General features: G+C 37.4%; 1 protein-coding gene across 19 annotated transcripts in view; it reads left to right on the forward strand.

Moving 5' to 3' along the window:
• Positions 1-26,674, forward strand: part of PLEKHA5 (pleckstrin homology domain containing A5) — a 243,905-nt gene that overhangs the window by 57,992 nt on the left and 159,239 nt on the right. Inside the window, exon 1 of one of the 19 annotated variants that reach the window (XM_041735442.1) lies at positions 26,092-26,230. The exons of the other annotated variants lie outside the window; for them this stretch is intronic. The gene's annotated coding sequence lies outside the window, so the exon portion shown is untranslated. Of the gene's footprint in view, positions 1-26,091; positions 26,231-26,674 lie in introns of those variants that run through there. 19 annotated transcript variants of the gene reach the window in all.

Genomic DNA, 26,674 nt, shown 5'->3' on the forward strand with positions numbered 1-26,674 from the left:
AGTAGTTAACAGGCAAGCTAATTTCAGGGGAGATGAAATTCAGCCTCTTGTAACAGAATAGTGGTGTGTGTGTGTGTGAAAGAGATGAAAAAAAATCAAATGTAGAAAAAAAATCAAATGTAGAATGGATCTTGACAAATATATATGAAAGTGTGGCATTTATTTAAGCAAAGACCTTTCAGAGCTCCTCCCCCCCCCCCCCCCCAGTTGGTGTTATACTGGTTTTATGCTTTGTATCAGAGTGCAGTTATGCCAGTGATTTTTTTCTAGCTTAGAAGTGCCAGAGGTAGTAAGCAAATCTCAAACTGTCAGCTTTGAGATTTATTATGTGTGTCTGCTATTTGAGTCCAAAAGGGCTTAACAGCTGAATATAGACTTTAAATCACCATTGGGATTTAAATTTTACTCTGAAAGACTAGCTCATTTGACAGTCATCAAGGGCATTTTCATTCTCAAGACTATTTTGCAGGCCCAGCAGAAATCTCCTCCATCAGCCCAAGGTGGAGCGGGGGAGTCATTCTCAGGGCTAAGGTATACTAAATCTGGGGTGCTCCACATGCAAAAAAATAATAAAACACAGGGGGATTTGTTTTGTAGACTAATCCAGAAAGTGAATTTTAAATTGGCAACAAGCGGATAGGGAGTGATTTGGCCAGATACTGAGGATTAAAGGTATTTAGAATATATGTTGTGTTATTACTTTTGATGTGCAAAAAATTTATACCTGGAAGTTTATTTTAGAAAGTCATCAATGTGAAGACGGAGCATTTGGGGGGAAAATTTGACAGCGATTATTGCAATTATATTTTCAAAGACATGTGGTACAATGATGACTTAAAGTATGTTTGTTACATAAGTTATTTCAATTAGATGACTGATTAGAGATGACACATATTTTAAATATATATCTACATATGTCTTATATAGATCTTTGACATACAATATTTTCTTTCAAAGAAAGGAAAGATTCCTCAGGCTGTGCTTCTTATTCACTGTGGCTCCTATAAAGTCATCAGCAACAACATTTAAACTTGGACTGACCAGAGACCAACCAAATCAGACCCCTCTATCATAGGGCCTGGGGATCTAGTTTTAAAGATTTACACAGATGATTATAATGTGTACAGTCAGAGTTCTGAGCTATTGTTCTAAAGTTTTGTATGTTTCACATGGAAAGGTAGTTGAAAGAAATCTTGTAGTTATGGTGGAGTAATTGTAAAAAGAAACAAATGAGTTTTATTAGTTCCTTTTTTAAAGATTTATTTATTTGAGAGAGAGAGCATGCACATGAGCAGGAGGGGCAGGAGAGGGAGAGATAATCTGAAGCAGATAAGGATCTGAATTGAAACCAGAAGTTGGAGGCCTGACCAACTGAGCCACCCAGCTGCCCCAGTTTTACTTCTTTAATCTTGTGGATAATGTTGGATTAAAATGAACACTTCCCTCTCTAAAAAAATTTTGTTGTTTACTTGAGATGGCCTGAACTGAACATAATAAAATAGAAGAAGGTAATAGAATATTTGATAGCTGCAGACTAATATTGGCATGAGTTAGACTTGAATTTGACTTAAAACAAGTCAAGTTTAGCACTAAGCTAAGGTTAAAAGAGAAGCATATGAGTAAATGAAGCAGAACTATAATACTTTGTCCCCTCCCCCTTTTCTTAAGATCTGTCCATTTATTTTAGAGGGAGAGTACACATGAGAAAGCTTGGGAGGGGCAAGAGGGAGAGCAAGAAGAGAGAATCCCAAGCAGACTCCCCATTGCCTGTGGAGCCATACACTGGGCTCGATACCATGACCCCGGAGATCATGACCCAAGTTGAAATCAAAAGTGTGTCACTCAACAGATTGAGCCACCCAGGTACCCCTGTACTCTGTTGTTTTTTGAAGATATTTGAAGTCCCTTGTTGAATGCAGCACAATAACTTCGTAGTATTGAAGTATAGACTCTGAAAACTTAAGGTACACTAACTTAGTATGATGAAAGGTGATAGTGAAAACATTAATGTGACTATATTGATTGTTATTATGATATTTCAAAATAATTTTTAAAAGCTTTGTGTGAAACAGGTTTTAATATATCAATCTAAGATAATTAAAGTAATGTCAAGATAGGTCACTGAAAACCTGAGGAAACTATAGTGGTGTCATTCATTTTAAAGCTTATTATAATTATAAGCAAGGACAAATTTGTGTGTGTGTGTATTTTATTACCAGTAGTTGGGGAAGGGATGATAAACAAAAAGCTATTTTTGCTGATTGGCACTTAACTGTGAGTCACATGTGACTCATTTCATCTGTCAGCTTAATCAAAAATAAAAATGTGTTTAGATCTGGTAAATTCAAAGACGATTATTCCATGATCCTTGCTCTCAAGAAACCTATAATTGTGTAGGTGAATAAGACATATACCAATAACAACAATAACAGTATGTTGACCTTTTCCATTGATGCAATATTAGGAAAAGGGGTTTGCTGGAGAAGCCAGTCCTGCAGGGACTAACTCATCTGCAGAGCTCATCATGATTGTGGCAGTTATTAAAGTCACGGTATCTAAGCTGATTAGTAAATCTGTGATTAAGAAAATGTATTAAGTGATCTGGGAGTGAGGGATTGGTCAGGAGGGAAAAGGTGAATGGAGGTACTAAATCATGGTGATTTCCATATTATAATATGAGGGATTCGGAATTGGAATCCATGTGGTCAAAGTAGAGGCATAGCTTGACAGTGTGGGATGGATCACAAGATCAAATTCTTTGGGAATAGGGAAGGTAATGATTAGATATATCATTTGTGGAGTGCCTGGCTGGCTCAGTTGGGAAGGCAGGTGACTCTTGATCTTGGGGTCATGAGTTAGTACATCATTTGTGTATCAGTAAAGTAGACTGAGATTGAAGGGAGAAGGTACTTCTTTAGAGGGAATTGTAGTAAAAATCAAGAATCCATATGTCAGCTACGTGTGGTAATCCATTTAATTCTTGAAAAAACCATATGAGAAAGCTACTATTATTTTCCCCACTTTTCAGATAAGGAAACCTAAACCAGTGAAGTGAAATAATTGTCCTAGATCACAAAGCTAGAAAGTGGTAGAGCTTGGATTTGGACCCAGGATGTCTAACCTAAAGATGACAATGGTATACCATCTCCTTTAGCCTAACTGGGTCCTTAGTGTCTGAAGCCAAATGGGGCTGAGTGGTATAAGCAAAATTCTGTAGGCCTTTGTGGCTGGTGTGCTCTTTTTAAGGGCCAGGTATGGTTTTTGAAAGAACACATTCTAGGTAAATATAGCACAACAAAGGATGTCGAAGTGAGACATTGCCAGAATATGGGCCTGAGGACTACATTTGATTGTATCTCATAGTATGTGTGAAGCAGTAATGGAAGATGGAAAGATTAGATCCCTTTGAGATCCCTCAAAGATTCCTGAAGTCAGATTCCTAAAAGAACTCAGGTTTTACTTGATTGTATACTGAAGAGCTATCGAAAGCTTTAGAAGGAGACCTTACATGACTGGAACTGGTAATAGGGAGTGAGTTTGAATAGTATTTTTATACAAGTGACCTGTTCTACTTTAGCATGGCCCAGTGGATGTGGAAAGTAAAAATACATAGAATATCTAATGATCCAAAGGTTGGTTGAACAAGGAGAGATGTAACGTGAATAGTTTCAAATAGCAGTAACTGGAAGATCTCATTGGGTGTGAGGGTAGCAGAAGTTAGTGGAACACTTTGAACACCAGAGCTCAGTGGTGTCATGTTTACAGGTTGAAGGCAGTGAGTGATCTAGAAGGTGGGCACCATCCTTACATGACACTGATAGCAGATGGACATGTCCAAGTCAAAGTTTATTTAGCTGTGCAACCTCAGGCAAATCAACCTAATCTCTCTCCCAAACCTTTTTCCCCCCTTTAAGTAGATTCCACGCTCAATGTGAAGCTCAACGCAGGGCCTGAACTCACAACCCTGAGATCAAAACTTGAGCTAAGATCAAGAGTTGGACACTTAACTGACTGAGCCATGCAGGCATCCCTCTCTTTTTTTAAGGATCACCTTCTTTTTTCTAAAGTAAGATTAATGGGGAGCCTGGGTGATGCAGTTGATTAGATGTCTGAATCTTGGTTTCACCTCAGGTCATGATCTCAGGGTTGCTGGGATGGAGCACCATATTGGGCTCCACACTCAGCATGGAGTCTGCTTCAGATTCCCTCTCCCTCTTTCCAGTAAATAAATTTTAAAAAAATAAAGTAGGATTAATAATAGTACCTGTCTCACTAGTATGAGGAGTAATGGGGCTTAGCACAGTATATTAGTTTTCTGTTGCTGTTGTTAAGTTGCCACAAAGTCTGTGGCTTAAAACAACACAGATTCATTACCTTGCAGTTCTGTAGGTCAGGTGCCTGACCCGGGACTCACTGGGCTCAATCAAGGTGTTGGTAGAATCCATTTGCTTGCTTTTGCAGCTTCTAGATGGTGCTCATATCCTTGATTCATCATCTCTGTTCTCCATCTTCAAAGCCAGCAGTGTTGCATCACCAACCCTTCTTCCATAGTCATACCTCCCTCTGACTCTCCTGCCTCCCCCTTCACTTTGAAGGGCCCTTGTGATTGCATTGGGCCACCCAGATAATGCAGACAAGTCTCCATCTTTTCTCCCTCAATTTTAACCACATCTGCAGGGCCTTTTTGCCACATGAGGTAGTAAGGTAACCTAATCACAAGTTCTGGGGCTTAAGCCACGGACTTAGGGGTGGGGGTGGCATTCTGCCTACCTCCTACAGGGCCTGGCAACTAGCTAACATTTGAGCGATTTCTATATTAGTATTGTCTCATCATCATTACTGTTAATGGTAGGATTACTCATCTATAGCACTTCAGTTGTAACATTAGTGTCAGTACTGCTGAAAATTGTATTTCTCTTCAGGGCTCTACTGGGTCTGTTTGGCAGAGATGTCAGCTGAGAACATAAGTAATTTACCAACATTGAACTTCAAATGGCATATTAGTATTCAGGAAGAAAAACTATGAACTCTTAAAGTTTTACAAAGATTTTTTTTTTATCAGATAATAGCATAAGATGGTCATAAATCAGCTTTGTCATTAGGATATAAGGTTATTTTATATTTATGCCTTTTTATAATTAATGACTTTCAAATTAGAGGATTGGTAACAATGTATTTTCTTCCTACTATGTTTCTAATATATCTGGTTGGGGAGAGACTGTGTATTGTATAATTTGCTTTATATTTTATGGTTAGATAGTTGTTTTTTAACACCAAATAGTTATATATGTAGAAAACAGCAAAAAAGTTTATACTGCTGGATTTGCTACTTATTTTTTTAAACCTTCAGATTTATTTCTATACCAATTAAAACCCTGAAAATTATACTTGAGGAAGTTAGTATTTGCGCCTAGGATGTTAAGTTTTTTGTTTGGCCAGATGAGGGCACTTTTTCTTTACATTTCTGGAGTTTGAACTGTGAAGCAGATTTGTTTTTCCCCATTCAAGCTGTTACTTGCTTTCTGTTGTTATTGCCAGTGAAAGAAATAGTTTTGACATTTTTAATGTTTTGATTGTGTTTATTCTTATAGATTGATCTTTCCCCAAAAGGAAAAGCCTCAGTTTCTTGCAAAGCTTTTATATATGGAAACTTAAATGGCAAAATTTGTGTGGAACTAGGTATTTTTAAGAAAACAAATGTACATGTCTTTTGTGGTTTTGCTTATAATAGTAGAAGTTGAAGTTTACTTTTTTTTTGAAATTTACTTTTAATCTAATTTTAGTACTCTCCATCTGTTCATAAGCAAGATGAAGTGACACAGACTAAACTCCTCATCAAATTTCTAATGCCTCCTTGATATCGAACCAATGTCACTTTGCGTCTCACTAAAATCATTCAGAAGTATGGAAAGGAAATACCAGAAATATTTTTGTCTTCAAACTAACTCCTCCCTCCATAAATATTAAAAAATGGGCTACAATCCAATACTTATAAATAAAATATCAGAAATATGGTATGTTTAATTTTTTATTTGTAGTGATTGCTGGTGAAGGACTAGGTTGAGGAGAACAGTTTCCAGTGTTATGTGTAATGGTACTAAAAACAGTACAGAACACAGCTGCTTGGTGTCAATGTGAATAATCTAAAGAGAAAACCAAAAACAACTAATGTTGAGGTTTATAAGTTGAGTTTGTGCATAGCAATGAAAAAGAGAACCGATTTTTGCTTATTAAAGTCTAAACAAATACTAATGAAAATGTTATCACTACTTGATTGGCTTAGAGGAAATTCAAAGAGCGGAAAGAGTTCATAGTATGTGTAAAATTTTACACTAAATTTTAGGAGTCATGAGAAGGAATGAATTATTTTTAAAATATATGTACCACAAGATGAGTATGAATAATGCCACCCTGGAGTAGGTTAAAGAAAGCTGCTCTCAAGTGACTCTGGCAGACGTGCCATGTTAGGGAAGCCAGCAAACCTGAATGTCCCTTATGAATACCAGGGAGTAGCTGTTACCACTGTCATCGTTACCTCCTTTATGAGCCCCACCTATGCTTCAGAGGCTTTTTCTGCTGCTTGACTTTTGTTAACAACCTTTGGGGCGGCTGCTATTATTCCCATTTTAAAGATGTGGAAATCAAGACATTCAGATTAGTTAGATCACTAATCTCTTAATAGAGACAGTAAGTCATGTGGTCAGTGTCATAGAAACGGGTAAATCATGAATTCTCAGGCCAAAATTAAGGTCATAAGGATTAAAGACATTTTAAAGTGAGGAATATCACAAAGAAGAGTATCATGAAGAATTGACTCATTCCCAGGCAGCTCTGTCTCAAAAAGCCATCTCTTGTGTCAAGGGATAGCATCTGGGGTGCTTGATCCCTGTAAGGAAAGGTTTAAGACCTCAATGACAAGGACATCTGATGTCTGTTGATGGAGAGTTGTTATTAGTCCCTTGGAGAGAAAGAGAAGCTTCTTAACGGTCCATGTCTACCTTTTTTTTTTTTTTTTTTTTAAACCCAGGGGCTTACCAAGAAAAAGGAAAGAGGAAAGTGGCGATTTTTCACTTTAATTCTGGTTTCTGACTTTTATTTTACACATTTTGGTAGCAGTCTTGTTGCTTAGACCTTACCAATATCTGTTCAAATGGTAGCTCAAGGAGCGCCTGGGTGGCTCAATTGGTTAAGCATCTTCCTTTGGCTCAGGTCATGACCTCCGGGGTCCTGGGATTGAGCCCTGCATTGCATGGGGCTCCCTGCTTAGTAAGGAGACTGCTCTTCCCTCTATCCTTCTTCCCTTCTTGTGCTCTCTCTCAAATAAATAAATAAAATCTTTAAAAAATAATAATAAGTGGTAAATTAAAGTCCTTTTTAGCAAGTAGTAAATAATTTAAACTTACAAATCTTTAATAAGAATTAGGTTTTTTCCCTTTTTCCACGAAACATTCATTAGGAGCTTCTTATGTGCCAGCCCCTCTGCTTGCCACATTGGATACAGAAGTAAGACTTGGCTGTGTCTTGCTATTGAGTATATAGTCTAGTGTAAGAACTCAGGAAGTGAACTGTTTGTTACCTGAAGTGGCATAAATGCTGCGACAGTGGGCATTGGGCAGGGTGCTGTGAGAGCACATAGCTCAGGCTGGGGAGGAGAGAAGAAAGGCTTCATGGAAGATGCCATATCTGAGTTGAATCCTGAAGTGATCAGATTATTTCTCAGATAACTGAAAGGGATGAAGGGCTGGTTTTGTTAAAGAGGTTTGTTTTGAATATTTAGGGTGTGGCACCTTGGCTTTGAGGTAATATATTTGGTTTTTAGAAATGTGGAAATAGAATTGTTTTAAAGGATTTTTTGTCTGGACATGAATACTTGAGTGTCATTTGAAGTAAAGTGGCAGATAAGATAGAAAGTGATAGAATGAGATAGAAAAAGAGGAAGAGGGCAGCTCAGGTGGCTCTGCGGTTTAGAGCTGCCTTCGGCCCAGGGCGTGATCCTGGAGACCCGGGATCGAGTCCCACGTTGTGCTCCCTGCATGGAGCCTGCTTCTCCCTCTGCCTGTGTCTCTGCTTCTCTCTCTCTCTCTCTGCGTATGTGTGTCTCTCATGAATAAATAAATAAAATCTTTTAAAAAAAACGAAAAAAAGAGGGAAGAAATTGGGGAATGAATGCCTGAAAAAAAGTTCATAGAACCTGACATATGGATACTCTGGAAGCCAAAGTCAGAAGACAGAGCAAAACTTAAAGAAGAGGCACCTGGGTGGCTCCGTGGTTGAGCATCTGCCTTCCGCTCAGGGCTCAGGTTGTGATCCCAGGTTCCTGGGATCCAGTCCCTCATCAGGCTCCCCGCAGGGAGCATGCTTCTCCTGCCTCTCTCTCACGAATAAATAAATAAAATTTAGGAAGAAAAACTTCAAGAAGAGTTAATTACAGAGTCAGGGGAGGGAAATGTGCTTCTAAATTGAAGAAGCCAAGTAAGGTACTGGATTTGATTTGATTTGATATGAGCAATGTGGTACAGTGTTAGGTTTAAGGTAACATGTTAGCAATGCACCTATTCTTGAAACCCCTTTTATGCTGGTTCTTAACTATGAAGAAGGGGATTCAGGGATCCCTGTGAAACTGGATATTCATAGATGACTTAAATTTATTTTGTACCCTGCCCATCATTCTTTCTTTCTTCTGAGAATCTAATCCATATTTTCCTTGAATAGTAACTCCTTCCTCACTGTCAGGTCTGCCTGGTCTTAGGGGTTTTTGTTACAGACCTGACCTCAAGGGTCTCATACAAGATGTAACTGGGCCAGTGAGCCGTGATCCTGGGACTTTCCTTAAGCTCTGGAGAAAGAGAATCTCTTCTGTTGGATTGAAGCAGGAAGGGTGTAAGTCTGTAGCTGCCCTCCTGGGATTTGCATCTATGAGACCTGAAAGGCGGGAGAGGGAAGGAGGGAAGGAGGAAAGGAGCTGAGACAGACACACCTTTACCATATGAATTGAGTCACTGGATCTACTTCTGGATTTTTCAATTATTTGAGCCAGTGAATTCCCTTCTTTAGCTTAAGCTATTTTTTTTTTAAAGATTTTATTTATTCATTAATGAGAGACACAGAGAGAGAGGCAGAGAGAGAAGCAGGCCCCAAGCAGGGAGCCTGACGTAGGATTCCATCCTGGGTCTCCAGGATCATGCCCTGGGCTGAAGGTGGCGCTAAACTGCTGAGCCACCCAGGCTGCCCAGCTTAAGCTATTTTGAATTTGATTTTCTGTCGTTTGAGGGTGAAAGAGTCTCATTTACGTAAAGAATGCCGTATGTGCCTCTGTATTTTAAAGTATGCAAAGGATCTGGGGTTTACAGATCTATAGAGGCCATCTGAGCCAAATTAAATGCTCCTGCTTTATTCTTCCAACATTACTGTCAACAAGATTTTCCCCATAAATCCAAATCCAGTATTGTTATCATTAGCTAATTAGTGGGTGTCCTTGGGATAATTTGATCTTTATTATAAACATACATATAACATCTTGCCATTTATTGTAGTTGAGGGGATAGGGTATTTTTTGTTAACACCTTTTAGATTAATCAAGAGTTAACCCATTTATCTCCTTTAGCTTCTTTCACCAGGGTTATCCTTTGTGAAATGTTGGGATTCCATTTTATTCATTATGTCTCTATCCTCTAATAAATATTTTTGCCAGCCATAATTCTTAGATCTAGGAATCAGACCATAAACCATAAAAGCAACATAATTTGCCAAAGGCCTCATAAAGGCCTTCACAAATATGAAGTCATCCTTGACTCTAGCTAACTTAAGCAATTTGAAGAAAAGGGAAAATGATTCTGTTAATTTTGTTATTAGGAGTAAGCTTCTGATTCAATAGAAAATGATGGATATTTAAAAATATATTCAGTAAAAACTATTTGCTGCAAGGCAACATTAAAAATAATGGGGCAATTGGAAAATACTTGCTATGATAATAAGATTTCAGGAAGCATTGTGACATCTGTGGTGACTTAATAGGTATGAGTTAATGAGTCTGGCCACAGAGAAGGTGATGATTTCTTTCTGGGCACTGCACCTGTGTGGATATGGATATAGCTCCTCCTAGGTACATAATGATGCTTGTTTTGCTTATACAGAACAAGAAAGTTGAGTTTTAATCACCTGTGGATAGTGTGAGAATGTGCCTGAATTTAATATACTAAATTTACTGTTTCCTATAGAAACAGACATTTCAGAAAAGAAATACCAACTAATTTCTGATGAGGTAGGTAGAATAAACAGGCAAGAGTGAAAAAATTGCTTGCACTTGAGTCCCAGTCCATATTCCCCATGTTCTAGTCATGTGTTTTTCGAAATTGGCCTGATGTTCTTAGCCTCTGTGACTTTTTACTTTATTCCCTTTCCAGAATACCATTAATGAATCAGCATTGAATCATGAAATACAAGAATTAGTTCTAATTGACATTAGCCTATGAAGTCCTGTATGCTAACTCAGTTTACACTCCAGAAAGTGTATCGTAGTAAGACTTAATCTCTTCCTACTATTGACAAGCATCATCCCTTTCTCTCTTCCTCCATTTGTGCAGAATTTTTATTTTATTCCTACTAAATGCTTAGGCATCGTTAAGTCCTAGTAGGCCAAAGAACAGTGTGCCATTCCTGCCCTCTGGTGGTTGAAAGAAACATTGCAAGCAAGTGATAAAGCTGTGTGCTATGAATCTTACCAGCCCTGGTAACATTTGTTTCTTTTATTTCCACATCATATATTGGTTTACTGATTTATCAAGTCGGTAATGGGCATCTTCTTTATGACAGGCTTCATCAGGTCTTGGTGTGGTAACATCATGGCCTGTGGTAGCAATAGTTAACATAGTTGAGGTCTTACAAATGGAATTCCAAAAAGCATGCTTTCAGTATGTCTAAATCTGACTTTTGGGTTTTTGTGCTTAGATTATGAAGTGTTTTCTTATCTACATGTAACATTTCTAGGCCTGCTGAGCCTCAGATTGGTTGTACATGGGGTGGATTAGAAATGATGAAGTATTGTGTTTTAGTTCTCTTGCTCCCTAACAGTTTACCTCAAAACCTAGCAGCTTACAACAAACATTTAATATCAGAGTTTCTGTGAGTCAGGAATTATGGAAGTAATTTTGCTGGGTGGTTCTGGCTCAGAGTCTTTTAAGAGATTGCAGTCAGGATGTTGGTCAGGGTTGTAGTCATCTGAAGGTTTCACTGGGGCTGGAGGACCTGGTTGGCTTTACCCAGTGATTTGATTGAAGAGAGCAAGAGGGAAGCCTCAGTGTTTTCGGTGGCCTATCCTTAGAAGTCAAGCTTTTGTCATTTCTGCAATATCCTGTTGTATATAACAATCAGGTGTTATTCCTTGGGCAAAGGGTCTATGTAAGGGCCGGAGTACCAAGAGGTTGAGAATCACCTGGGGCCACCACATCTTGTAGCCCTGTAGTCAATGACTTGAGGCCTGCATGGAGAAGATACAAGTAAATCTTCAAATGGAAGTATTTTAGAGTGAAATATGGGGTTGAAAAATCAGAACAGCTCATTGTCACTTCAATTTTCATACTTCATTCTCCTAGGAGAATGTTGCTAAGTACTCAAGTGTTCCCATGCTGATACTTTTAAATGGAGCATTTAGGAATACGGGAAAAGAGTGGTAACAAATGAGTTTTATGAGAACATACTTATATGAACGTGAGACTGGAACATTTCAATTTTTTTTAATGTGATCTATTTCAATTTATATTTCTGTGCCATTCAGTAGTGAGAAGTATTTCTGCAAAGAGAATGCTTAGTGATGGCTGACCAAGTTTCATAGAAACTAATGCTTGTTTTTCAAAGATTTCTTTGCCAAATTACTTGCATATTTTAATTTGAGCAGCAGCACACCATTCTGGGTCTACAGCCTGTCAGAACTCTGCTAGTCTCATCAATGTCATGATGAAAAATGAGAATAATACAGTCAATTGGGTGATAAGGAGAATGTGGCCACTTCATGATATGCAGGCTTAATCATTGCTAGGTCATTAAGATCAGAAATGAACAGAACTTGAGAACTGTTTAAACCAGAATTTTAGTATTAAGAACATAAGGACTTTGAAGTAAAATTAGTAAGGAAAATTAACGTTGTTACTCGTCCCTGCTGCCTTCCCCCCAAGTTATTTTCCTGTTCTGTTTTCTGTCTTAATACATTTTTTCATAAATAACATCTGTTTTCGGGTTAGTATGTTCACTTAAAAAATATAATAATGATACTTTCAGTATTGTGAATGTATAAGAAGAATATAAACAATTTAAAATATTAAAATTGTACATCTGTTTTTCATCTAATCATTTCAGTACTATTTTAGGGACAAACCATATTAGAAATGATGTTCCTGGCTCTGCAGTTTCATTGATGCTTCCGGTAATAGCCAACCTAGAGTAAATGTTTCCATGGAATAACTATCTAACAGCCTGTAATGCTTGTTTATCTTCAGGGTCTTATTTTGCTAATTTGACTTACAAAATTAATATATTTATAAGTTTGTAATCCTGAAAGGCAAATGGATAGATTTATGATATATGTTGAGATTATTTTCTTTAGAACATATTTCATTGATTATATTTTCTTGTAAGTTTATTCATTTCATATTTCATCTTGTGATTATTTGTTTACATTTATAATTTATATATCAAGGCATGATGTAATATTAGTGGTGAGATAAATTTAAAAGAAAGTCCTTTCCCTGAACAAATATTTATTGGGCTTCTATTATATACCAAAGCTTCTTGTGGCTTCTGGGGTTAGTGTTGCACAAAATAGGCGCTGTCACTGAATTTTTGAAGCTGTAAGCGCAGAAGAGAGAGAGATGGACAATAGACTAATAACCACAGAGGTAAATTATATTTTTAAGTACTTAAGCTGAGACCTGACAGATAAGTAGTGGGAGTTAGTTTGCTGGGAGGAAACCTTATAAGTTATAAAGATTCACAGGATCTGGGATGCCTGGGTGGCTCAGCAGTTTGGCGCCTGCCTTCGGCCCAGAGCATGATCCTGAAGACCCGGGATCGAGTCCCACATCCGGCTCCCTGCATGGAGCCTGCTTCTCTCTCTCTGCCTGTGTCTCTGCCTCTCTCTCTCTCTCTCATTAATAAATAAATAAAATCTTTAAAAAAATAAATAAAGATTCACAGGATCTGAAGGCAGCTGGATTCCCTGGAGAAGTAAGGGACGTTGGGAGCCTCCCCATCTGCATCTGGAGACAGGTCCAGGGACCACACTGCAAGGACTTACAGCCCGATTAAGGTCTTAGCACTTTATTTCAGAAACTGAAAGTTTTAAATAGAGTGACATTTTGTATACTACTCTGCTGAGTGGAGAATTAAATGATGCAAGACTTAGAATAGAAAAAGAAGAATAGTTAAATAGCTATTGCATTTATCCAAATGAGAAAAGGTGTTGCATGAATTACGGGAATTGTCAGCAGAGATACAGGAAAGTAGACTAATTGGAGAGAGATTTTGGAGATCCACACATACAGATTTGTTGGATTATAGGGGAAGAATAATTTCCAGCTTTGTGACTTTGGCAGCTGGTTTGGAAGTTCCATATTTTGAAATGAGAAAAAATGGTTTATTCTTTTTGGAGGGTGGGGTAAGGTGGGGAGTGAGGAAGAGTTTTGGATTGAAGGATGGAAAGGTCAAGAGATTCGGTTCTTAGTAGGGGAAGTTTAAATGGTTGTGGGAAAATCCAAGTAGAGAGATTTCAGGCACGCAGTTGAGTATACTAGTCTGGAACTCAGAGTGGGCTAGAAAAAGAAATTTGGCAAATGCCAACATTTTCTGCAATTTAGGCCAATGAACAGACTGGAGTGCAAGTTCTTAGGTCTTGTTTAGACCAATGATAGGATGAGGATGACATAACTGTGCTAAAATTTTATTGACCTAAAAACAACTGCTTTTTGAATAATTAAAAAAAAAAATCGGATGTTGCTTAGAAGAACTTTGGAAAATGCCAGAACTTTTTTTCATTAGACTTTTTGTGATTTAATACTCTTCTCCTTTGCTTGATCTCATTCTAGAGGAATTTGATTACTTGCTTTTCTCTGCTTCTCAAAAGACATCAATCCATTTCCTTATTAAATGTTGAGGTCTGGTTACAGCATGTTGATTCCCCATTTTCCTCTTTGTAGCTTGTTTTTTAGAAGTTATTAATCAGCTGAGTCTTAGTATCATTTTTCCCATAGCTTCTCTTAAGCTTCATTGTGCCTTTTTGGTAGAAAGAAGACTGTCAGTGCACAATAGAATCATTACCCTGACCATTTTTGCTTATCCTGACTCATTTTGGAGTAATCCCGACATCTTCTTAATTAGACAGTTCAAAGAAATGTTTAGCTCTATTTATTAGTATTATATTTTCAGTGGTAGAAATACTGGTTTAAAGCTAGGAACACTTCCTTACAGTTAACAATGCCTTTCTCTTAAAGCATTATAAATAAGTAAATTAATTATCACTTGATTGGATAATTTTTGTTTAATTTTCCAAAGTCTTTTTAAAAATATTTGTTCATTGGGCACCTGAGTGGCTCAGGTCATGATCTCGGGGTCCTGGGATCAAGCCCTGAGTCATTGGCCTCCTTGCTTGGCAGGGAGTCTGCTTGTCCCTCTCCCTCCGCCCCTCCCCCTGCTTGCTCTCTCTTTCTCTTACATAAATAAATAAGATCTTTAAAAAATATAGTTGTACATTTATCAGTTTAGTGCAAAGCCTGTGCTAGACACTACAAAAGCGAGAACTGGAGGTAATTCTTGGACTCAGGATACTTCTGTTTCTACAGGCTTTGTCATAAAACCATTGAACTTTACTGCCTATAAATCACAACAATCTGAGAGTCCACCTAGTGGAAAATATATTGTTTCTGAGCATTATAGAGTACCAACCCTATAAGCCCAGTGTATCTAATTATTTCCAACATGTTGGAGAAGTGAATATGATTCATTTAGTTAGAAATTTCAGTAATCTGAGTGTTATTTCAAGTTCCCCATATGATCTTCCTTTTATTATTTGCCTCACTCTTGAGTCAACCGCTAACTGTGTTTTAAAAGAGGTATCCCCAAGGAGAAGAGACTTTCCTATTTTCAAAATGGGCAGGACTGAGATTAGGAAAAAAACCAACTAGGTCAGAGCCAATTTCCACAGAGATTTAAAAATCTCAATGTGAAAACAAAATGAGCTGTGAAGCCCAGGTGTTTAGCAGGCGGGCAGAAGAGAAGTCAGAAGAAAGGGATGGGTAAGAACTGGGAACGTGGTGACTCATCCGTAATTGCTAAGGATGTTACCATTGGTATTTAATGTCACTGATTTTCAACTTTTTTGACCATGATCCACAGTAAGAAATACCTATTATTTCATGATGTATTGTTCACATACAAATACTTTTTTTATATAAAATTGAAATGAAAAAATACTTTCCCCATACTACTTGTATCTCCTCTTCTGTTTCATGATTTGAAGTGCTGGTAGAAAGCATCCCATTAACTGCATGTCATTAGCCTCTAATGGATTAGACCAGAGTTTACAAATATTGCCCTGTGCAATAGTGAGATTTACATGGGCACCGATGTGGTGAAGTCAGGATTGTTTTTTTGCTTATAACTGTTATTATGAGTCATGTGCATCTATGGAGAAATTAAACTATCTTTATATCCTGGCACAAAGCTTTCCACACAGCGAGCATTGAGTTAACATTGAATGCTTTTGAACAAACAGCAAGCAGTCATCACTGCTATGCAGCCTAATTGCTTCTTGGTAATATCGGTCTTGTCCCCTGAACTCATCTTATTGCAAGACAGGAGATATTTGTTTATCAACTGCAGCTGCCATGAACCATAATATTCATTAAGTTATACAAAATAAGCTAAACTGTAATCTAATCCAGTAAGGAGGATCCACTGTGTCCTCAAATCTTCCCAAACTTACTACAGTAATCATTTCTTATTATTCATGTTTGCTGTGGCGCAAGAATTCTGGAGCTGCTTGGTTGGGCAGTTCTGGCTTAGGGTGTCTTATATGGTTTTAGTTCCATATTGGCTGGAGTTCAGTCTCTGAAATTTTGAAAGGTTCAGCTGGAGGATCACATGGCCGGCAAGATGGGGCTGCCTATTGGTTTCTCTCCATGTGGGCCTCTCCACAGGGTTCCGTGCCCTCATGACCTGGCACCTGGCTTTGTCCAGGAAACCAAGGCAGAAGCAGCAGTGAAGGGTACTGCGAGGGTGTTGAATACCAGGAGATGAGGATCCTTGGGGGATATCTTAGAAACGAGCTACCATAACATAAACAGGTATCTTTATTAATGATTGCCTTGAATTTTTAACGAAGGAAAAAGTAAACATGTTTTTTTTATTTTTTATTATTTTTTTATTTTTTAAGATTTTATTTTATTTATTCATCAGAGACACAGAGCAAGAGGGAAAGGCAGAGACACAGGCAGAGGAGAAGCAGGCTCCATGCAGGGAGCCGAAGTGGGACTCAATACCGGGTCTCCAGGATCAGGCCCTGGGCTGCAGGCGGCGCTAAACCGCTGTGCCACTGGGGCTGCCTTTGTTTTATTTTTGAATTTTGTAAAGCATTTGTAGAGAAGTATTGACATTTCTACTTCTCACAGGAATTTGGAGAGAATTTAAAGGTATAAAAATGATAAATTTCAGAAAATGAGATTCTTGATGAAGTACAGAATTATGAAAAATTAGATAAATACTGGGAAGACCCTAGATGAAATTATTAAGAATAGAAAATAATTTGCTCTCAGTAAAATTGGAGAATACTAATCATTAACAAGTAAAATAACCTTTTAGACCCAATTGGGCAGAGACATGTGTTACTACACCTTTAAAGAGAAGATACATAGAAGATTGTCATAACATTCCACTTACTTTAGATTAGGATTTGGCAACAGGGGCCTGTGGACCAAATCCATCATGCTGTCTGGTTTTTTTTTTTTTTTTTTGCTGTCTAGTTTTATAAATAAAATTTTATTAGAACACAGCCACATTCATCTGTTTCCATATTTCTGTGACTGCTTTCTATTGTGATAGCAGAAGCAATAGTTTTGTGACAAAGACTGTGCTCAAAGCCTAAAATACTTACTGTCCTCTGAAGGATAAGTTTATTGACCCCTGCTCTAAATTTTACACTTAAATACAAGATTAGGCTTTGGAGTGTTGATTCAGATCCATAAATCTAAGGACAATAGCATGTAAGTGAACTTTTAAACATTAAAGAGGGTGCAGTGTTAACAGTGTTTTTAATTTTTTTTTAGAAGAAAAGTCTTATTAACTAGAAGAGGGAGGGACAGACTATTGTAAGATTCACAAGAATAATGCTTCATTAAGCAAGACTTTGCTTATTAAGAAAATTCATGAGCTTTGAATAGGGCCCATGTGAGAACAGGTGAAGCCAGCATTTGAAAAGCAAATGTGAATATTATGTTGACTGAATTAGGTTATTGTGAAAAACCAATTTAAACATTTTAATATATTTATGACTTCAAATTAGAAGTTAGGGATTTTTTAATTTACTTTGAAATCTGTTATGGTTTATGATTAGAGTTTTGCCCCCAACCTTTTTTTTTTTTTTTTTTAACATGGAAGTACAGTCTTGAGAAAATGCCCATGAGTAATTTCATTTCCTATCCTTCTACTGTGGAATGACTTGAAGAGATAAAGGCACTTGCCAGCCTTAATGATATGCTGCAGACAAATTGAAAAGTGAAATTTCCAAATAATTAGCACAAAGTTTAGGGCTCAGGGCTATATGAGGAAGAACAAGGAAGTAGGCACTCCTGTGCAGGTGGACAAGGAAATCCTAGGTGAAATATGTTTCTAATAGTACCACCAGCATATGTTGTCCTACCGGGTTGACTTTGTGCTCATTGTTAAAACCTACTTTTCTAAATGAATGAGCAGAATTTATACCAGAGTATAATATTATGGTTAAGATATAAGACGGGATGCCTGGGTGGCTCAGCGGATGAGCACCTGCCCCTGGCTCAGGGCATGATCCTCCGTCTCAGGATCAAGTCCCAGTTCAGGCTTCCTGCCTGGAGCCTGGTTCTCCATCTGCTTACGTCTCTTCCTTTCTCTCTCTGGGTCTTTCCTGAATAAATAAGTAAAATCTTTTTTTAAAAAAAAGATTATAAGATACAGTATCAAGAGGAAAAGATTTAGAAGTGAAGTTTTTTTTGCATTTTAATTTTAGAAAATAGCAGTAGCTACCATTGATTGGGCACTCACACTATTTCAGGCTTTGTGCTAGGTGCATTTCAAAAATTGGCTCGTTTAATGCTCTCAGTAAGTCCATAGGGTAAAAAATAGTGTTTTATCCTCACTCACCACATGAGTAAACTGAATGTTGGAGAGTTTAACTTGCCCAAATTCAGTAACAGGAGGACTAGGACTTGAATCTGGGGACATCTCACTCCAGATGTCTCCACATCACACTGCCAGCCCATAAATCTGTCATCTTGTTCTCAGCTCCTATTATTTTCCTCCCATTTTCTTTTCCCTCCTTCCCACCCCTTCTTCCGTTTTCCATTTCCTTTCCTTTTTTTTTTAACTGTTAATTACATAACTAATACATAGTACTAAAACAGTTTAGCACAAAATGGTATAAAGTAAAAAAATGAAAGTAGCCTTTATCCATACCGTTAACATTTATTATTCTCCTACCCGCTTCCTTTACCCAAGATAATATACATATATCATAGATACTTTCCATGACAGGACACACTGTTCTTTATGCCTTACTATTTTTACCAGCTGCACGACATGTTCCACAGTACAGAAGTTAATTTATGCAGCCATTCCTATTGATTATTCTCTTGACTTTTGGCATCTTGTTTTCTCTTTCTGCTGTTTATATAACTTGGCCTAATGAGCATCTGGTGTTTGCCTTGCATACACTAATTGAGATGACTGAAGTTTATCAATTTAGATAATTTTTTAAAAGCAGTGGTTATGTTCTTCCCATGACTTTAATGATGTTTTGAGTCTAATTTCTTGAATGGGATTTTGTTTGTATCATGAGAGCTTGTGACCCTTTCTTAAACTCCTTAAGAATTCTTTTTCTTTTCTCAGTTTTCAGCAGATTATAATTTATATGTCAGTGATCATTTAAAAAATTTTAGGGATGAGCTATCTCAATCAAAATTTTTAAATTACCACATAATAAATGACTTAAGTTGATTCTTCATAGGTCATTAGACTGTAAATCTTATATATGGTTATAAATGTGTAATAAAAAAATTTGGACCATGAATTATCAAAAAGTGTTTTTTCCAAAAGAACGTTAAGATATCTAACCTAATTCCTGGTGTCATTTTTGTAACTTATTTGAATAAAGCACACAATTCTATGATCGTTGTTGATGTATTGGCAAATTATGCTTTTCATACAGCAGCAATGCTTATTTTGGAAGGCATTATTATTTTGGAAAACTAACTTTTCTAAAATGCCTTTAGTACAGAGTATCTACTTGTTTATAGTAGTAGTATTTATGAAATAAAGGAAGGGATGGATGGATAGATGGGTAGGAGAGAGGAAGGAGACAAAAAATTGAGGAAGTTGTCTATTTGTTAGTGCAGCAATGTTAATGGTTATAGAACTGTAAAGAATGAACGTTACACCTTATCTAGCTAACAAGAGTGTTTAACAAAGCAAGAAGAAAACCTACCCGTTTGCCCTCTGGTTTTAGATGAATATGAATAGAAGGGAGACACTATGTGGCAGAGTAGATAGAGCAGAGTAGAAAGAACGTGGATTCTTTCATTCAGTTTCCGAGCAGCACAACCCTGGATAGTTTCTGTCGTGTTCACCTGTCCTTATATATACTGTGTATAGTAAAACCTATCTGACTGTTCTTGTGCAAACAAAAGATCAGTCATATAATATCACAATACCTGGAATGATTCTCAACAAATGGTAGTTGGTGTCATGTTGCTGCGGAAGCTGCTGTTCTGGCTTAGGAGTTTTTAGCTTCTGTTCTGTCTGTGATTTTGTTTTCTTTTTTTTTTTTTTTTTCTTTTTCTTTATTTTTAGAAAATAATGGAGTAGTGATTTTGGGTTGGTTTATAATTAATGGAGTGAGAAAATAAGCAGAATGGGCTTTTTGGATGCCAGAATTGATTGATGATATTGACTAAAAAATTTTAAATCCTCTTTTGTTGGCTGCAATCAATCAAGAATTTAGTAAAGTTCTGAGAGCCAACTTGTCTTATTACCTTTAGAAATGAATATACCCCTTGCCAAATGTACCTCCTTCCCTGCCCTTCTGCAGAGATAGTCCTCTTCTCTACTGTTGCTCTTTCAACATTAAGAACATTAAGAAAAAAAAGAAAAAAAAAAGAACATTAAGAACCTCTTCATTCTGATCTTACCTTCTTGGCAACCTTTCAGTATAGTTACTCCTTAACACCTTTTCCCACTTGGCTTCTATGCCATCATGTACTTCTGGGTTTCTTACTGCTTTTCTGCTACTCTTTTACAAGCTCTTTTTCTTTTGCTGTAGCCATTCTGGTCTCTCTTCTATTCTTCAAATATGCCAGTGAAATTTACTTTGGAAGATCTTACTTATTACTGCCTCAGGGCCTTGACTCTGACCATTCCCTCTGCCTGGCTTTTTGCTCACATCTCATCTTTTGATTGAGGCTTACTGTAACCCACATTATCATAGCCACATCTCTGACTTTTTTCTTTTTTCCATAGTATTTACCCCTTTTGTCATGCTACATGGATTACTCATTTATTATGTTTATCATCTCTGATAGAGTATAAGTTCCATGAGGGCAAGGGTCTGGATTTTGTGTTTGTCGTGTTTTTTTCTTTTTTTTTTCCCCCTCAGATACACCAAACACCTAGCATAAGGCCCTACTACACATAGTAGGCACGGTTGATTGATGAAAGCATAGCATCTATCCTGTGTTATCTTCTAGGTCACCTCATTGACTTCCAAGGCTCTTTGCACACCACATACCAGTCTTCCATAAATCTACATCTCGCACCTAGACCTTTTTCCAAGTCTGTACTCACTGATCTCTCTTCATAGACATAATCAGAAAAACAAAAAACCTTCCAGGATCCTTAATTACTCTCTTCACCCTTCCTCCTTCCTCTCCAATCTCTTAGTAGGCCCGGTTGACTCGTCTTCTTTGCAAAAAGTATCCCACATGAATCTGTGCCTCTGTCCTCCCTCATCCAGACAGTAGCAGCAGCTACATGACCCATTTCAATCCATTCTCCATATGGTAGCCAGAGGCATCTTCTTAGAATGTAAAGCTGCAAAAGAGATCATACCACACAGCCTTCCAGTGGCTTTCTGTAGCATTTAGAATATTTTCCAAAGTCCCTTTTCTGCTTTATAAATCGAACACTAATTGACCTGCTGCCTCTCAGACCTCGTCTCTTAATTGTTTTCCCCTCACTGCACCACACTGTGCTCACAGAAGCCTTCCTTTTCTTCAGATATGCTGCCAGTAATGCCCTTATTAGACTAACAGCCATTGTTCAAGCTGGCGCTTCAATGCTGCATCTTCAGGACTTCTCCTGACCGGACTATTCACCCAGTCACTCAGCCCTTTTCCACCATCTTACATATTATTGTTCGCTAAATCTACTCCCTTATGAGAATGTAAGCTCTGTGAGAGGTTTGTACCTTTGTACACCCATATCCCTAATTAATATGTACCACAATGTCTGTTAAAGTTAATACTTGATAAATATTTGTGGGCTGAATGAGTAAATAAAAGGAACACATTGTTTTTTATGTTATAAATTTCTGTTATAATAATGGTTGTATTTTAACTAACTGATTAAGAATATCCTCAAGTAGAATGGGAAAAATAGGACTATTCTGATGTTGGGGAAGGAGCATTAAGAAATGCTGCTCTGGGGCAGCCCCGGTGGCTCAGCTGTTTGGCACTGCCTTCAGCCCTGGGCATGATCCTGGAGACCTGGGATCGAGTCCCACATCGGGCTCCCTGCATGGAGCCTGCTTCTCCCTCTGCCTGTGTCTCTGCCTCTTTCTCTCTCTCTCTCCCTCTTTCTCTCTCTCTCTCTCTCTCTCTCTCTGTCTCATGAATAAATAAATAAGAATCTTAAAAAAAAAAAAAAAAAGAAAGAAATGCTGCTTTGTCTCTTAATAGAAAACAGGAAATAGTCCTGCCCCACCCTCATTTTCTCTTTTCATGTACACAGTGCGATATTTTAAAAATACTCTTATGTCTTTATTCAGAATCAAAATTGTTTTGTGTTTGCTTTTGTTTTTCTAGTAAAGCACGAAAGATTGTCTTATAGTCTAAGCATTGTCTATAGCAAGAGACCATTTGAATGCCAAAATCATGTATAATTAGGTCTGTACATTATCTGGCCACATGCAAAGTAGGTGCTAAGGGCTTATCACTGCAGTAAAAGTCACAAGGATATTTAAGTTTATTTTACGAAACAGGTTTTAAAATTTATGGGGTTTCTTTTAAGATAAATTATTATGGAAAATGTATGCCTTTGCCCAAGATTCTTTTTTTTTTTTTTCTTTTTTAAGATTTTATTTATTTATTCGAGAGAGAGGCAGAGAGAGAAGCAGGCTCCGTACAGGAAGCCCGATTTGAGACCCGATCCCAGGGCTTCAGAGTCACACCCTGCACTGAAGGCAGACGCTTAACCACTGGACCACCCAGGCGTTGCTGCCCAAGATTCTTGCAAATATATGCTCCAGATTTTGTAGGGACTCTTTCAGTTATTTTTTCTTTGTCATTGTACACTTCCTGGGACTCACTTTCTTGCTATATATATTTGAAAAGAATTCCTAATTTCATTATATTAAGATGGAGTATTTTTAAAAAGGAAAATGTTTCCACTTTTTTAAATACCATCAGAAGATGTCTGAGAAAGCAGGAAACAATAAATAGGAATCTTTTACCAACGAGTTGTATAGTGTCAGTACTTCATTATTCTGTGTCTGTCTCTCCCCGTGTATCAATGAGTGGCTCTTTGCCAGAGGAACTGCACAATCGTATAGAGAGCTTCTTCATAATGACTGGCCCCACCTTGATCAGATTGAAAGATTTCTGGACTCTGAATGTGTGTGCCTAAGTTGTTTCTCAGCCACACAGGTGATTCTGTTATGAACTATGGTAAAAATCCAAAATGACGGCAAATTGCAGTCAAAGGCTCATGTACACTTCCGTTCTCCCTCCTCCCGTTCCCTCTCTTGTGGTTCAGGATCCAGTGAATGGCAAGTATGTTTAGTCGTGGCGAGATCCATCCATCCTCCTGTGTCTATGTGCAGTACAATGCTCCAGAACTGTGTACAGTCTTCAGAGGTTACTCACTTGTCAATAGAAATGGATTCTATCTTTTGTCAAATTTTTACAAATTCATTCATTCTTATCAGAGTAGCCTTTGGGGGAAACATTTTATCAAATATTGTAGGTAGAGAAAGGATAAGCAAGTAAATTAAAGAATGAGTGGCAGGAGATAAAGATTTAAAAAAAATAGGACCTCTAATTAAGATCAAAGGTAAATGTAATTACAAGATGACCTCAATTTTAAATCAGAATGCTAAAGTCGAATGTAGAAGAGAGAGGAAATTCAGGTTAAAGACCTATTAAGTGATATGGAAGCATTCAAAACGTGAGTTAAAAAATGTGCATGCTGTGCCAGTGTGCTGGAATTAATGTCTCTTTTTACCTATTTTTGCATCTGCCTGTCATTCCAAAGTTATCTCCTTCATTCAGCTGTTTAGCGCATGACCCTGGCTCCTCCATTATCCAGGGTGTAAAGCACTTCTTGCCTTCTGCTTCCAGATTCTGTGCTCCCTGAATATTATCTTGCGTTTTCTCTTTTCTCTCTTCCCAGTTTGGACAGCCTACACTTCTTCCTGTGATTCACACCATACCACAAGTTCTCCAGTCCCCACGCCACTTCTTAGTCCTCTCATGCCCTATTTCTCTGCCCCCTACCTGGCTGTTTTCCTCTTCCCTGTTTCTGGTCCCGATCCTCAGTGTTCATTTACAGCATTTCAAAAAGGTCACCCTCTCCCAGAATCTTCTTTAAATTTTCCTCATCAGAACGCTTTCTCTCATCCCTCTAAACCCCCCAGCGCAGCAAAACATCTATCTCTCTTTTGCTGTGATCATCTTGGATTAGCGACACGTACTCCTTTTGCCTTATCATCTATAAGCTCTTTTGAAAACAGAGATCGCCCTCCTTGTTTTTGTTTCCACTGTGCATTGCCTTGCACCATGTCTCATATATAACATGTGCTCAATAAATATTTATAGATCAGAAGTAGATTTGTTTGTTTTCAGTGAAGAACTTTCCTTTCTCCTTCAGAGGTCATAGTTTTCTAGAAACTCTTTTTAACAGAATCCTTACCCTGCCACATACTGTACACAGAATTTATTAGACTTAGCAGTACATAAAACATATGCATTTTGACACTTTTTGTTTGATATATTGTATGACTCTTGGTATTTGCTTTTATTCTGTGCTTCTGCTTTTCCCGGGCTTTTTCTTTAGGGAGAGAGTGCTTATGTACCATACATTGCCCACAGACCTTGCAATTAAACCTACCTAACACTCACTGGCAGTAGATGAGTTGCTTTGATAGAATGCTAAAGAAAATGATGTATTGGTAGCTTTCTTTGAACTTTACACTTTTTTTTTTAAAGGTGTTGGAATTAGGTAGGTGTGGTTCCATAAACAGTTCTCATGTTCTTTTTTAACATTTTATTTTTTATGACTTCTCTAAACCTCTTAATGATCTTGTCTTACCATCTATGAGGGGGCCTTATCTTATTGAATTTGTCTGTTTCTTATGCCTTCTTATTTTCCCAGGTCTTCCAGATTAATTTGGGGTCAAGAGGGAAGGGGGAAGTAACGCTACTGTTCATAAAATGAGACATTTGTGTGTGGGTTAGTTAGGTATTTAATGATGGGGAAATGTAGAAGTAACCAAGAATGGTTGTGAAGAAAGGACAATCATAAATTAGTATATGGACCCAGTTAAAGATGGTGTAGCCCCACTCTGCCTGTGGTTTGCTATCCTAGGCTTAGTGTGTCAACTGTATGAACACTTCCAATTTTTGCCCAAGGTGAAAATGGAAGTGGATTCATAAGAATTGTCTGCTGGTTTTTGGTGGGGCTGTATTTGCTGTGCTAGATTTTTTTTTTCCCTGAAAGATTTAAATGGGCATCGGGAGCTTCTTGACCATATTTCCATCATGCAAAACTATATATGCCTTTGCAGCAGCTTGCTCAGCATACCAGGCAAATTAGCTATTTGATTGCATAAGCATTCATATGTAAACCATTTTATTGATTGTGTGTGTGTGTGTAGCATTTTGTAAAAGTTCTTGAAAATGCAGAAACAATTATTAATCCTTTTTATATCTTTATCAAAATTTTGCTGAGGTCTGTTATTATATAAGCATATAATCTATTATATAACGTATAATCTATAGATGAGAAAAATCCTTACTGATATATTTTCAAGAAAGCAGACATATTTAATAAAGATACCGAACATTTTAGTTTATTGATGCTTACTAATATTTCCAAAGGAAAAGTTAAAATACTAATAGTTTGTAGATTGTTTTATTTGTTGAATAGCAGAGAAACAGAATAAAAGGTTAAAAAGTAAAATATGAAATGTTTGCCTAATTTATCAGTGGTCACATTTACTTTTTGGGGGGGTCATACCTGCATGCCTTGATATTTCCAGTATTTTGGGGAAATACCTATGTTGACATAGTTAGTGAAATATTGAAACCTAAGAATTTTTTTTAAGTATAAAAATAATTATTTCCAGGCACATTAAGTTAAATGAACCACAAAAATCATGAAGTCAGAAACAAAATCAATTATCATTTGGTGGTTCTGTTTAGTTTATTGCAGTTAATGATCTTCGATTGAATTTGCAGCTCTCTGAGTTTGTTTGGAAGTAGGCCATCACATGCTGAGATGAAATACCAAGTCATTTAAATTAGATACCGAGCATGCTCATATGAAGTACTTACTCTTGGAGACTGCAGTGAGGTTCAGTTTTCTTCTAGTGGGAAGAGCAGGAAAGAGCTCACCACTGTGTGCCCTTTGTCATGATTCTGTCAGAGGGCATGTAATTTTGTCTTTGGAAACCAGGAACCTGAGACAAAAAGAAGAATGCAGGTTTTTAGCAAAAGACTATTTGGTGAGTTAACTAGCTGTTTTATTCTATTTTATAATTCCTAGCAAGGCTGTTTCTTCTATCTGCTGCTTATTTTGTAGTAAGCTGAAGCTTTATGTAGCAAGTAACTTAGCTGAGATTAGGAGAAATTTGTTTCTGCCATCCAAATCTCACTCCTATGAAATATTTTCAGTAGATTTCTGAGGTGACAAGTTCATAAATTGCTATGATGATACTCCTTCGTGTTCTCCACAAATTTCATTCGCTTACTGGTGCTGAATAATGCTGGCAGAATTGTGTGCTAAGGGAGCTCAGGATTTGTCTGTTTGAACAGTTTAGCATTTTGTTCTTGTATTTTTATGAAATTATAATTTTTGCTTTCATATTTTTACACTTCATCTTAAAAAGTAGTGGTAAGACTCATTTAGCATAAAAAAGCAAGAATTCTTGAAAAAATGAGAGGATATG

Source organism: Vulpes lagopus, chromosome 21 (genome assembly GCF_018345385.1).
Source record: "Vulpes lagopus strain Blue_001 chromosome 21, ASM1834538v1, whole genome shotgun sequence".
In the NCBI taxonomy this organism is placed as follows: Eukaryota; Metazoa; Chordata; class Mammalia; order Carnivora; family Canidae; genus Vulpes; species Vulpes lagopus.